This window comes from Nicotiana sylvestris, chromosome 8, assembly GCF_000393655.2.
Source record: "Nicotiana sylvestris chromosome 8, ASM39365v2, whole genome shotgun sequence".
Taxonomy (NCBI): Eukaryota; Viridiplantae; Streptophyta; class Magnoliopsida; order Solanales; family Solanaceae; genus Nicotiana; species Nicotiana sylvestris.
Window position 1 is genome coordinate 78,581,334 of NC_091064.1, and position 12,768 is coordinate 78,594,101.

The window sequence follows — 12,768 nt, forward strand, 5'->3', positions numbered from 1 at the left end:
TATATCCTACTCCCTGATCATCAATTGGTGATACCCGAATCTTAAATCAATCTTGGAGAAGTACTTAGGACTCTGCAATTGGTCAAACAAGTCACCTATCCTTGGCAGTGGGTACTTATTCTTGATCGTGACCTTGTTGAGCTGTCGATAGTCAATACACATTCTTAGTGACCCATCTTTCTTTCTTACAAAGAGAACCAGTGCGCCCCAAGGTGACACACTCGGCTGGATAAAACCCTTCTCTAACAAATCCTTCAATTGTTCCTTTAGCTCCTTCAATTCTACCGCTGCCATTCTGTAGGGTGGAATAGATATAGGTTGCGTGCCCGAGATCAAATCAATCCCAAAATCAACCTCTCTTTCTAGTGGAATCCCAGGGAGCTAATCAGGAAATACCTCCAGAAATTCATTCACAACAAGAACATGCTCATGTGTAGGTGCTTTAGCATCGATGTCCATAACCCAGACTAAATGGTAAATACACCCTTTATTGATCATCTTCGTGGCCTTAAGATAGGAAATAAATCTACCATTCAGCACCACATCATCCCCCTTCCATTCAATAAATGGCTCATTTGGAAATTCAAACCTAACGATTCTTATTCGACAATCGAGCTTAGCAAAACATGAATAAAGCAAGTCCATCCCCATTATTACATCAAAATCAACCATCCCCAATTCAATGAGATCGGCCAAGGTGTCCTGACCATTCAACGTACCAACACAATTCTTATAAACCCGCACGACCATAATAGACTCACCAACCGGAGTAGATACAAAGAACGACTCATAAAGTTGTTTCGATTCTATCCCAAATTCCATAGCAACATAAGGAGTGACATAGGACAAGATGGAACCAGATCAATAAGAGCATACACATCATGATATTGGATAGTCAATATACTTGTAACAACAACTAGAGAGGCCTCAAAAGTCTAACGGACCTGCATAGTATAGAATTGACTGGGTCCTCCCGAACTCTGTGTACCACCCCTAGCTGCACCACACCCTGCGGGTGCTGGAGTGCTTCGAGCTGGAGGAGCTGTTGCAGATATATTAGCTGCTAAACTGGCTAATTGTGTCGTACCCCTTCCCATACCTTGGCGGGACAAACGATAATCCCTCGAAATGTGACGCCTTAATCCGCACCATAGCATATGGGTATGTCCATGTAGAAGATTCCCAAGTGCATATTTCCACACCTAGGGCATGAGGTCCTCCGCTACTGCTAGAATCTCCCACCAAGCCAACGTTGCTAGTAGGATCCCCTGTTTATCTTATCGGGCCTAAAGGAACTCCAATGCTGCTAACTGGGCCCTAACGGCGGTGCACTAACTGAAGACTGGGATGGATCAAACAACCCTCCCTTGAATGCTGACTTACCACCTTCACCACCACCAAAAGAACCACTAAAGTTGCTCGCGAACCAGGCTTTGCTGCTACCCACTCGATCCATTCTATTGTTCAACTTATGGTGTTCTGTAGCTTGAGAAAATGCCATCATCTTCCCATAGTTTATATCTAAATTCAAGGCAGTTGTAGCAGCCTCATTGATAAACCAAGGGGCTAAGCCCTGTATAAACCGACACACTCTTGCCTCCATAGTGGGCAACATGCATATATCATACTTGGACAGGCCCGAAAATCTCATATGGTACTCCCAAACACTTAGGATACCTTTCTTTAAGCTCTAAAACTCAGCGGCATGGGCTGCCTTATTCTCAGCAGGCAAGAAATGATCAATAAAGCATCGACGAACTCACTCCACCTTGACGAAGGGCTCCCCTCCTCACGGAACACCTCCCATAATTCAAAACAAGAATATGACACCTCTTTTAGGTGGTAGGAAGCCAACTCCAGTACTTCCATATCAATAGCACGCATAACCCAAAAAGTCTTGTGCATCTCATCAATAATGTCTTAGGGGTCCTCCTCAGGGTTAGTACCCGCGAACACTGGAGGGTCTAACTGAAGAAACTTGTTCACCCTAGAACTAGAAGATTCCCTTAGCTGACTGGAAGAAGTAGGCGCAACATTTGATCTCTGAGCTTGAGAAGCCACTATCTGAGTGAACATCTATATGGCTCCCCTAAGATCCCTCTCAGAAACGTCGGGACCGGAAGCTGGGGTTGGAGGTGGAACTAGAATATCAGTTGGAGGGATCGTTGCACCCTCAGTAGGGAAGGAACAAGTTCAGTTTGATCAGGTGTAGTAGAATAAGGCAGTGTAGTAGTTGGGAGAATATTCTCACCCATCGGGTGCTCACCCGCATCATCAAGTAAAGAATGAACTGCTATTCCTGGGGTGGCATTGGCTCCTTGGCCAGCTCTTGCTTTCTTCCTAGGAGCCATGTACTAAAAGTTAGAGCAATGCATGAGTCAGAGGAGGAACAATTTTACAATCAGCTTTATTGCACGATCTAGAACATCAAAGAAGGGTATTATTCCTAAATTCCCAAGTGACATCCTTATTATAGATGTGGTCGACAACACACCGATAAGAAGGACTCTACTAGACATGGATCTGAGACATCCTAGGACACATTAAAACCGTTAGGCTATCATACTAAGTTTGTCATGCCACGACCTGGGGGAATGCGGCCGGCGCTCAACCGAGATAACCCAGTCGAGAGGGCCTATACAATACCTTCTACCCGAACCCACTCATGAATGAAGAAATATCTCTTTCATTAATTAGACATTGGGGAGAATCATGTAAACAAAACCGATTCCTTATCATTTGTTACATCATTTATAAAGTTCAAAATACAAACACTTTCATAGTTTGAAGTGGAACATGTGGTACAAATACATCATTACTGTTTTGACTTTCCCAACACCAACATACAACCCACATTATGTCTATTGAACCTCTAATAGATACAAAAAAGTATGATGATTGTGCCGACAACAAAGCCCCGGCTATACCTCAAAACATAATATACAAGGAACAAAGGTACACGATCCCGAGATGAAGTGGGGCTCTCCAAGTCAACTGAGAAAAGGGTGTACTGCTATCAATGATCAAAGCCGCCTGTTGTGGAACCACGTGCATCCATTAAAGATACAGTGCCCCTGGCAAAAGGAATGTTAGTACATATGGAATAGTACAAGTATGAATGACTAAACATCCTCTCAATAGAACAAGTGATAACACAAATAAGAACAATATAAAATCAATGGGAGCCTGAAACAATACAAAAACATCAAGTTAGGATAAAGATAATTTTTTGAGTAAATTTGCATATTTTAGGTTGGGAGATCTTTAGTACTGATATGCCACCATGATTTTAGCATGGAGTCCGATCATGACCATATCAGCTAGGCCATCTCACCCAAAGACATCAACCACAATCACAATCATTATCTCAATCTCAATCATGGATTCAATCATAATATCAAGCACAATCACCACCATGTGTGCGGCATGGCATCCGATCACGACCTGATCGACTAGGCCATCTCACCACAGTGTCGTCTGGATGGAAACCACCTTTTTTTAACAATCATATCATCCCATTAAAGGGGAACATTCTCATCACATCTATCTCATCCCTAATAAGGGGAATAATCATAACTCACTCCTACACCAGCACGTGTAGTTTTGGGGTTAGTTTATTTCAACCTACCCTTCCTCGGTGACTATGGATACTCCCAAAGTGTTTATTTATTTAAAGTATTTACAACTCATTACAATATCATTTACACGTCTCTTAATTTAATTGGAATAAATGGCCCCAAATGGAATGTCATTCTTGGTACGCTGACCGTAATCTCATATATCATGCTTACCCTTTTCACTTTCAAACATCATCACAGATCATCAATAACAAAAGATTACTATTCAAGACTTTAAGTACACATGTGAACAAATAGGATTCTTAACCACATTGAGATTTGTTACACAATTCGGCATAATAGCTTTTATTTGAACCACGACTTAAAGTTATAACAGTTAGATATGCAACCCATACTTTGAACACATTGTCAAATAGTAACATAACATAAAAAGATCATTTATAATACATATTGAACATATATCGTTTGATACAAGGCTTATTGGGAATAATCAATTTATAACGAACAACTCGGGATTACAAGGACATTGTGGGGTTCAATTCTAAGAGAGAAGTTTAGCCAACATACCTTGCTTTGAGCTTTCTTAAATTACTACAATATTCTGGAAATCTTAGCAACTTCGATCTATTTGAAAACATAAAAAATTTAATACAAATTAGGTAGGAGTTCATGGTTCTAGCTCATTTGAGCATTCTATCAAATACTAGGTGTGCATTAAGGTTTCAAGGTTCCCCCCATGGTAGATTCCTTCATCCCACAACCTAATATCTACCCTTTTTAGCTCAACAATTTCCTACAACCTTGTTGGTACATGCATGCATAGGTAACACTCCCATACCTAAGAATCACACTCTCCATTAACAATCTTCTACCCCAAACTCAAAATTGAAGGCTAGGGTATGGAACCTTACCTCTTGGATGAAGACCTTGTGACTTTTTCTTTTGAATTCTTCAACTTTGAGCAAGAGTTGATGAACAATAAACTTAGGAACTTCCCCTCTCACTCTAAACCACTCCCCTCTCTCAAAATATCAGTTAGGACCAACTAAAATAACCCAGTAGTTGTTTTTATAAAATGGGGATCAGGTGAAATTTTTAAAACTTAAACTCTACGAAGTCGGGTCTATGGTCAAATACCGGACCACAAAATAGGTATGCGGCCCGCAAAGGGGACCGTAAAAAAAGGTCCCAAAACTAGGTTGTTCAGGTGGGGTCTGCGGCAGATCTACGGTCCACAGACTAGTTCTGCGATCGCATAATACGCTGTAAAACTCCACTTTGGAAATCTTCATGATGGGTCTGCGATGGATGTGCAGCCCGTGAAATGATTATGTGGTCCTATAAATGCCTGCAATATATAATCCAAAATTTGTCCAGTTGTCTGCTTCACTCTGCGGCAGATGTGTGGTCTGTAGATCAGTTTTATGTGACCGTAAAATGGACAGCAAAAAATGCCCTACTCCACTAAAAATTTTCTTCAACTCTCCAATGCACTATTCAACCCAACAAGTCCTCACCGTGGCGAACTTTCTCACCGCAAAAAATCTCTACAATCATCAACACATAATCTAACTTGGCACCATGAAACCTCGGGTTTTTGGTGAAATTTTACGGGGCCTTACACCTATGGTATAAAACCACATCATTTTGAAATGAATATATATGTTTAAGGTATGTTGGAACATATTAAGGAGTTTTGTGAATGGGAAGAATTTGTGTTGAACAAGTTGGATACATTAAGTGGAAATGATATCTCAATTTGCACAACACCTTAATTTAAGCGAGAATTACTCTCATAGAAAAAGGATACTCAATGAATTTTGTCCATAAAGCATAGCCATTCATATCTGATTTCAAACGCATCAAAGCATTTGCCATTTGGATATTTCTACAAGACGTTATGATCAAATTACTAAAATAAGGCAGGCAGAACAAGAAAAGTCTTGCTAAAGGTTCAAGGCCTTAAATCGCGCCTCGAGATCTCTACTTTTTACTTGTGTACTATAGATGGCTATGGATGAGGGTAACATTGTATAATCATGGTTTCATACTTATATAAAGGGTTGGAAGTGAATTGGAGTCTACATCATAGCAAGGATCGAAGGAGGGTAAGTTGGAAAACAAGAAATATAGGAAGGATGCATCTAGAGTTCTCTTCTGAACTCATGCGCCGTGTGGGTTTGAATGAGCAAAGAACCCCAGCTATTCAACAAAACATCAAAGTATTGCTCCAGCACATGAACTTGGACGAGAGCTCGTCCATATTTGTGCGATGCACGAGGATGGACATGCTAGGCCTGAAGCCTTTATAAAGGGGATTTCGGCAGCACACTCCCCCCACTCCTCTTAGCCGATTCTTGGAGCTCCTATCCACTCTTTCTAGACCCCCAACTCCTCCCATTTTCAAGGTGAGTAATCCCTACTAATTTGGTATTTCATTACATCAATTCCACCATAAAACTAACCAAATCCACCATACAATCGTTAGATTTTCAAAGAATATTCCCAAGAGCTCTAGTGAGGACTTTGTAAAATTTACTCCCAAAAAGAAATTCCATCTTCTTGGAGTTGCATGAATGTCTTAAAAATTAATATGTGAGTAGGAATTTAGAGGTAGAAATTATGGGATGGTGATTGGAAGCCATAAGTTCACCAATTGGAATTTTGAGAATGTGTAGAGAATGAAAAATGATTTTTTGGTTGAATTGATTGGTTGACAGTGAATGGTAAGACATGAATACGTGTTTAGAGGTCATAAAATATTAAAGGCTGGTTGTAATATGAATTGGTGGGGCAAAGAGTGGGTATTGGATAAAGAAATATCATCAATGAAAGTTGTAGAGAAATGTGCACACTCAATATTTGATAAAATGCCTAAGTGATATGAACCCCTTCCTAATAATGGTCCAATTTGACCATGTTTCTATAGATTGATGTTGCCAAAGGTAGTGGAACATTGTAGCAACTCGAAGGAAAGCTCAAGAAAGGTATGTTGGCTAAACTTCTCTCTTAGAATCTAATTCCATTATGTTCCCGTAAGTTTCAAGTATGGTTGGTCCAGGTTCCTAATTCCCATTTTCTGAGTTGTTCCTAATAGATTTGGTTATCCCAAGTAAGTGTTGTGTTAAAATATGTATACTCAAAACATGTCCCAATTGCTCCTATATTATCATGATCTCCCTCGTGATGTGTTCAAGTATAGTTTATGTATAAAAATGTTATAACTTCAATTCATGTTTTAAATGAAAGTTTATTAATATTAATTTGGAAAGAAAAGCCAACGTGATTAAGATTCATACTACTCATATACATATTTTAAGCCTTTATTCCAAATTCCCTATTGTTGACAACCCATAATGATGTTTGGAAGTGAAAGAAGTGAGAGTGAGATATAAAAATATGGTCATGGTTGTTGTAACTAGTGAATATGATTTAAATCTATGTTTCAATTGTAAATCATCATGCTCCCCTTTTGTAAGTATTTTCAATGTGTTTGGAGTTCTTATTTACCCATGAGATGAAACTGTACATTGCCTTTTTAGACAAGTACTTCAAAAAAAATGATGTATTAGTCGTTTATGATTTTGAACTTGTGTTGCGATTACAAGTCTTTTTGCTCCATACTTTGGAAAGTAATCTATTGTGTTTAAAGCCTTCATTACTAATGAACCTAAAGTTGTGATTTAAGGAATACTCTATATGTTGATATTTATGATGGTGACCTTGAAACTAAAGAAATGAAAGTGTGGAATATGAGTTACGGCCACGGTGCCTTGAATGAAAAATCATATGAACGGCCAAGAGAGCCAATGAAATAATGATATTGTGAGTGGTTGAAAGTACTAATGAAGCTATACATGGTGTGATCGATTATGAAGTGAATGCATTTGTATTTCTGTTTTCTTTGTGTGCAAAATAAAAATATTTTTGGGAGTATCCTTAGTGAGCCGGGGAATGGTGGTCATAAGGCCCACACCTGAAATTACACGTTCCAATATAGGAGTGGATTGTGATTATTACCCTTAATTAGGATAAGATTGATGTGTTGAAATTATTCCCTTAATTGGGATGAGATTGATGTTAGCTCTGGATTGGAAGTCAACCCACACAGCATATGTGGGAAGACGACCAAGCCAATCGGGTGGAGATCGGATGCCATGTTGCGCACATGGTGGTTCTTACTCTTGGTAACACCTTTTTTTTCCGCATCACATGTCAATCCACATTGTTCGTGCAGATATGGCCAAGCCGATTGGGCATGATTGGATTCCATACTAAAACCATGGTGGTATATCGGTGCTAATGATCTCCAAACCAAAAATACTATTATTTTGTATTTTAAAAATTGTTATGTTTTAACATGGAATTTGGATATCATTGACTGTTACCGCTGCTTCCACGGTTTTCTCCTTCTTATATTGGCATATTATTTCGAAAGAGGACATTTAGCTTTATATGCTAGTATTATTTTATGTGTACTAACGCCCCTTTTGTCGGGGCGCTGCATCTTCAATAGATGCAGGTGGTTCATCAGCGGGAAATTTTGATCATCATTAGCAGTTACCCTCTACTCAGCAGACTTGGTGAGTCCTATTCTACTTCGGGGCCTTATGACATTTGGTTTTGCACATAGTGTTTGAGGTATAGCCGGGGCCTTATCGGCGGCACTTCCATGCTATTCTTTGGTTATACTTAGAGGCTTAGTATACATGTTATGGGTGGTGTTCAATGTCGGGTAATGAACTAGAAGAGTTGGTATTTGGCAAATATGTTTTCCCTCGTAATTATGAACTTGGAATATTTTTTGAAATGGTAAATGACTCTCCTTTGAGTAATTGAAAAAGAATGTGGAACTCTTTACTCTTCTCATGTTTATCTATTGTTACTGATTCATATATTATTAATGGGTAAGATTGGTTAGAAGGCATCAAGTAAGCTTGCTTGACTGGGATGTCCCGGTTGAGCGCCGATCATGCTCCCCAAGGTTGGGACATGACAAGCTTGGTATCAGAGCCTATGGTTTTAAAGTGTCCTAGGATGTCTTGGACCCGTGTCTAGTAGAGTCCTTCTTATTGTTGTGTTGTCAACCACATCTATAATTAGAAGGCTACTTGGACATTCAGGAATGTCACTCTTCTTTGATACTCTAAGATCGTGCGACAGAGCTCAAAATAGGAAGCTAATTTCCTCATCATGTCTTATTTTCCAGATGAGTAGTCCACGAGTTCGAAGTAGCAAGGAGGGAGTGACCCAACTATTGAATATAGGGGAAATTGCACAAGAGTTCGTTGGGAGAATGGGTCGAGACATGGAGAGATTGGAATAACTAGTTGCTAGGGGAAGTGTCCTTGTCCCTATCAATGTTACCGCGCCATAGGATCTTGTGGTGAGAGCACCTAAGAAACGAAAGAGGGTTTTTGGTACCAATAAGTCGGATTGTTTGATTTGTAAGAACCGCTACTTGGGATCATGTTGGATGACTCTTTAAATATATTATGGTTGTGGAAAGAGGGAGTAGAAGAAGAACAGATGCCCAAGGTTGGGTACACCCATCCCAATCTGCTAGATATGTGGGATGAAACATTTGGTGTCATGTTGTGAGTATGCTCATGAGCGTGTTAGGGGTGGCAGGCTTGGGAAATTCCAAAGGCCCACACGGAAAATCGGTGCAAATATTGTTACTCCCTCCATGGAGGACTAGAGGAAGGATAAAATGGATGCTGATGATGTATGCAAAAAAGGGTAAAATGGATGCGAACCTCATTCCCGTTGCAAGAAGTGTAGGAGATGTCAGTCGAGGGTATGTCACTATGGTACCAACGCATGTTATGGGTGTGGAGTCGAGGGGCATCAGCCAAGGCACTGCCTCAACAACGTAAAGTCACCATGTAAGTCACTCATTAGTACGTCATTATGAACACCGCATATTTCTTCCTTGTTGTATATGTACATCTGCGTTGAAGATCCTACATAAATATAGTCTTAACAAGACACTGAATCAAAAACCATTGCATGTATCTACTCTTTGAAAGAGACACATTATTCGTGACGCCTTTTTATCACAATTCAATTATTTACCACCTTTTGGGGAATTGAGTTGTATAATGATTTCCTTGAATTGAGCTATAGCCCTAGGTTAATACTTCCCACTTGCTTCCCTAAATTCTCAACAAAGGACTATACCTGATGAATTTCTTATATAAACTTTCGATAAAAAATGGATAACAACTGCTCACTTGTGCCTGTGCACATACCATCATAATATTTACCTACATGACATCGAATCTAATGTAAGACAACTTAGTGATGTGGCTCATATGATTTGAACAATAACTTTACTCCCTTTGTGAACATCATCATGAACCATTCTCATGGTCTAATAACATAAAAGCATGTCTCAGCACCTATTGTACGTGCTTATGACAATTAAAATGGCTACTTGTCCTCATAAAGCTTCTCAAGAATTTGAGATATTCATAAATTCATCATAAGAAGATCTTTCGTTTGCCCATCACAATATAACTTTCATGACCACTTAGACCATTCCGCGATAAGTAATTCACCTTGTTCCTAGCATTGTATTTGCCCATGACGTAGCATGGTATTTTCGTTTTAGAGTTATTAAGGCAAAAACATGTCCAGCTCAGAACAAATGTTCATTTTCTCTTTACACCTCTACAATGTGTTCGGACTGTGTTCCTTAGTTAGTAAATTCATTATGCTAGTAACCCGACACTTGTTAAATAACTGTGGGAGATTGCGTCCTTCCATGAGTCTCTTTAACACTTCTTTTCTTATAGGATCCGTCATAGGCACTCCGTCAAGACCGAATACACTTTTGGGGTTAGCATAACATTATGTTTGCTTCTCACGTCTTTCCTATACTTGATTAGCATATGGGTACTTTCAAGTCACAAGACCCATGGAGAACTCACTATGAACATCCACAAACCTTGCATGACATTTATATAGTGCCTCCCGAGGTTTCGTTACCTTTAACACTTGACTTCTAGAATCATTTACTATGCCATCGACTGTGCGGAGAATTTACTGTCCTTAACATTTCCACCTCCTTAGGTGGATAGGGGTTTACCATTTGCCCTTCTCCTCGGAGCATCACATTAGCCATTAAAACCTCTCTAACCAATGAATGACTTAATCCCAAAATTAGGATGTCCTAAATACATTGTTTCACTCGTGTATGGTTGAAGTTAAGTAGCTTTGCCGCGACCTTTCCCTTCCCACTTCAGGTGGATGTTTCAGATTCTGGCACATATCATGAACATATTAATTTGAATGGCTAGTGTATATTATCTCTAGTCCTCTCATATAGGATCAACTATTAGGAAGGGTTAAGCTGCCAGAGTAGTAATCTCACAAGTGCTAAACCTCTTTTTCAACCTCGTGGTGTTGTGGCATACAGTCCTTGTGTCAGTTACTGTTAAGAGTGTAACACCACTTCATGTATTTTTGAAACCTCTATCATATTCATGGTGAAAGAACCTTCTCCTTTTGAGTTGAGCTGATTTTTCATATACTCGAGGAGGCAACTGGTGTCACGTACTTGGATATTTCTCCTTAAGGCTTACTATTGCCGAACAAGGCACATATGAAATGAAACAACTGTTACTATCCCTTTCATAACACACCGTCTTCCAAGAATAACTGATGTTAATGTCTTTATCCTCTCAATCATACCTCTCATATATCACATGTCTAAAATGACTCACTTCTTTTACATCTCAGGATCATGTACCAGGTTCCCACATTATCAAAGTGTACTGGTTAACTTAGGTCTCGTTGGTCGAATCAATGATGTCATCACAATGATTAACCATGTCAGTACTATAGGTAGTAACCTTCATATCTCTTAGGATATAACCTCCCAAAATGCCCTTGCTCAACACATTGGCAAATTCTTAGACAATTCTGTCTCGATCTCGAACCCCTCCATTCCCGTTTGCATTAAAAACTCGTCTGGGTTGTAGGTTCAATCATGTAAAAGAAGAAGCATCATTCCATAATCAAGCATATTGGGTAGGAATATCTATGGTCATATCCATTAAAGCACATTGTATAATAAGGTGGAGAAGGAGGTTAAGGGTCTCCAAGAGTTTAATTCGGGTGTTCGACGTAGAGATTTAGAGTTGAAGAAAGTGAATGGGTTATTCTCAAGATTTTCTCCATGAGGATATTATGCGAATTATTAATAAAGGTAAAGTAGGTGTAGTTCATATTGGGTCTTATGGAATCTTGAAGGAAATAGGTCAAAATATGAGTATGATGTTTCCCCATCGTTGTTCTCCATGTAACCGGATCTCATGTGTGTATGTCAAAAAAGGTATTTAGATATCATTTGTCTATCGTTCCGGTGGAAGATATTGAAGGTTAAGTTAATGTATAATTGGCTTATGAGAGGTAACTAATTGTCATCCTTGATAGACTAGTTTGGATGGTGATAATGCCTCCGTTAAAGTTCTATGGCGAAGTCTGTGAGTCGAGGAGGTCACCTCGAAGACCGAGGGTGTTATGAAAAAAAAATATTCTCAATTGTTTGTATAACCAAATGGTTGTGGTTAGAAAAGAACTTCCTATGTGTTATGATTTAAACATGTACAGCTTATGTTGAGATATCACTTATTGGTGATGTAATGCTTGAAATGCTAAGATTGGTGTTATTTATATGTTATGATATTTCGGTGGGTTGTGGATGTGTTGTTAAGAGTGGTTTCTCGGGATCTCTGACAGGTGAATATGACCATGTAAAGGGGAAACTCTGATAAAATTTCTGGAAACTTGAGGAGTTAGCCAAAATTTCAAGCTATGTTATGTGGATGAAGATTTAAGTCACATTTGGTGTCTATGGCGGACTCTAACCCTCATTCGAGGATGAATTATCCTAAGCGGGGGAGAATTTAAAGCCCCTTTAAAATTTCCTAATGATTTAAGATTTTAAAGTGCGCTAGCTGTATTTGGGAATAACATTTTCGAGTATTAAAGGAGACTTATGGGATAGAACCACATCACTTTGAAATAAAAATATAAGTTTAAGGTGTGTCGAACATATTAAGGAGTTTTGTGAATGTGAAGAATTTGGGTGAAACAAGTTGGATACATTAAGTGGAAAGGATGTCTCAATTTGCACAATACTTTAATTTAAGCGGCAATTACTCTAACAGAAAAAAGATAT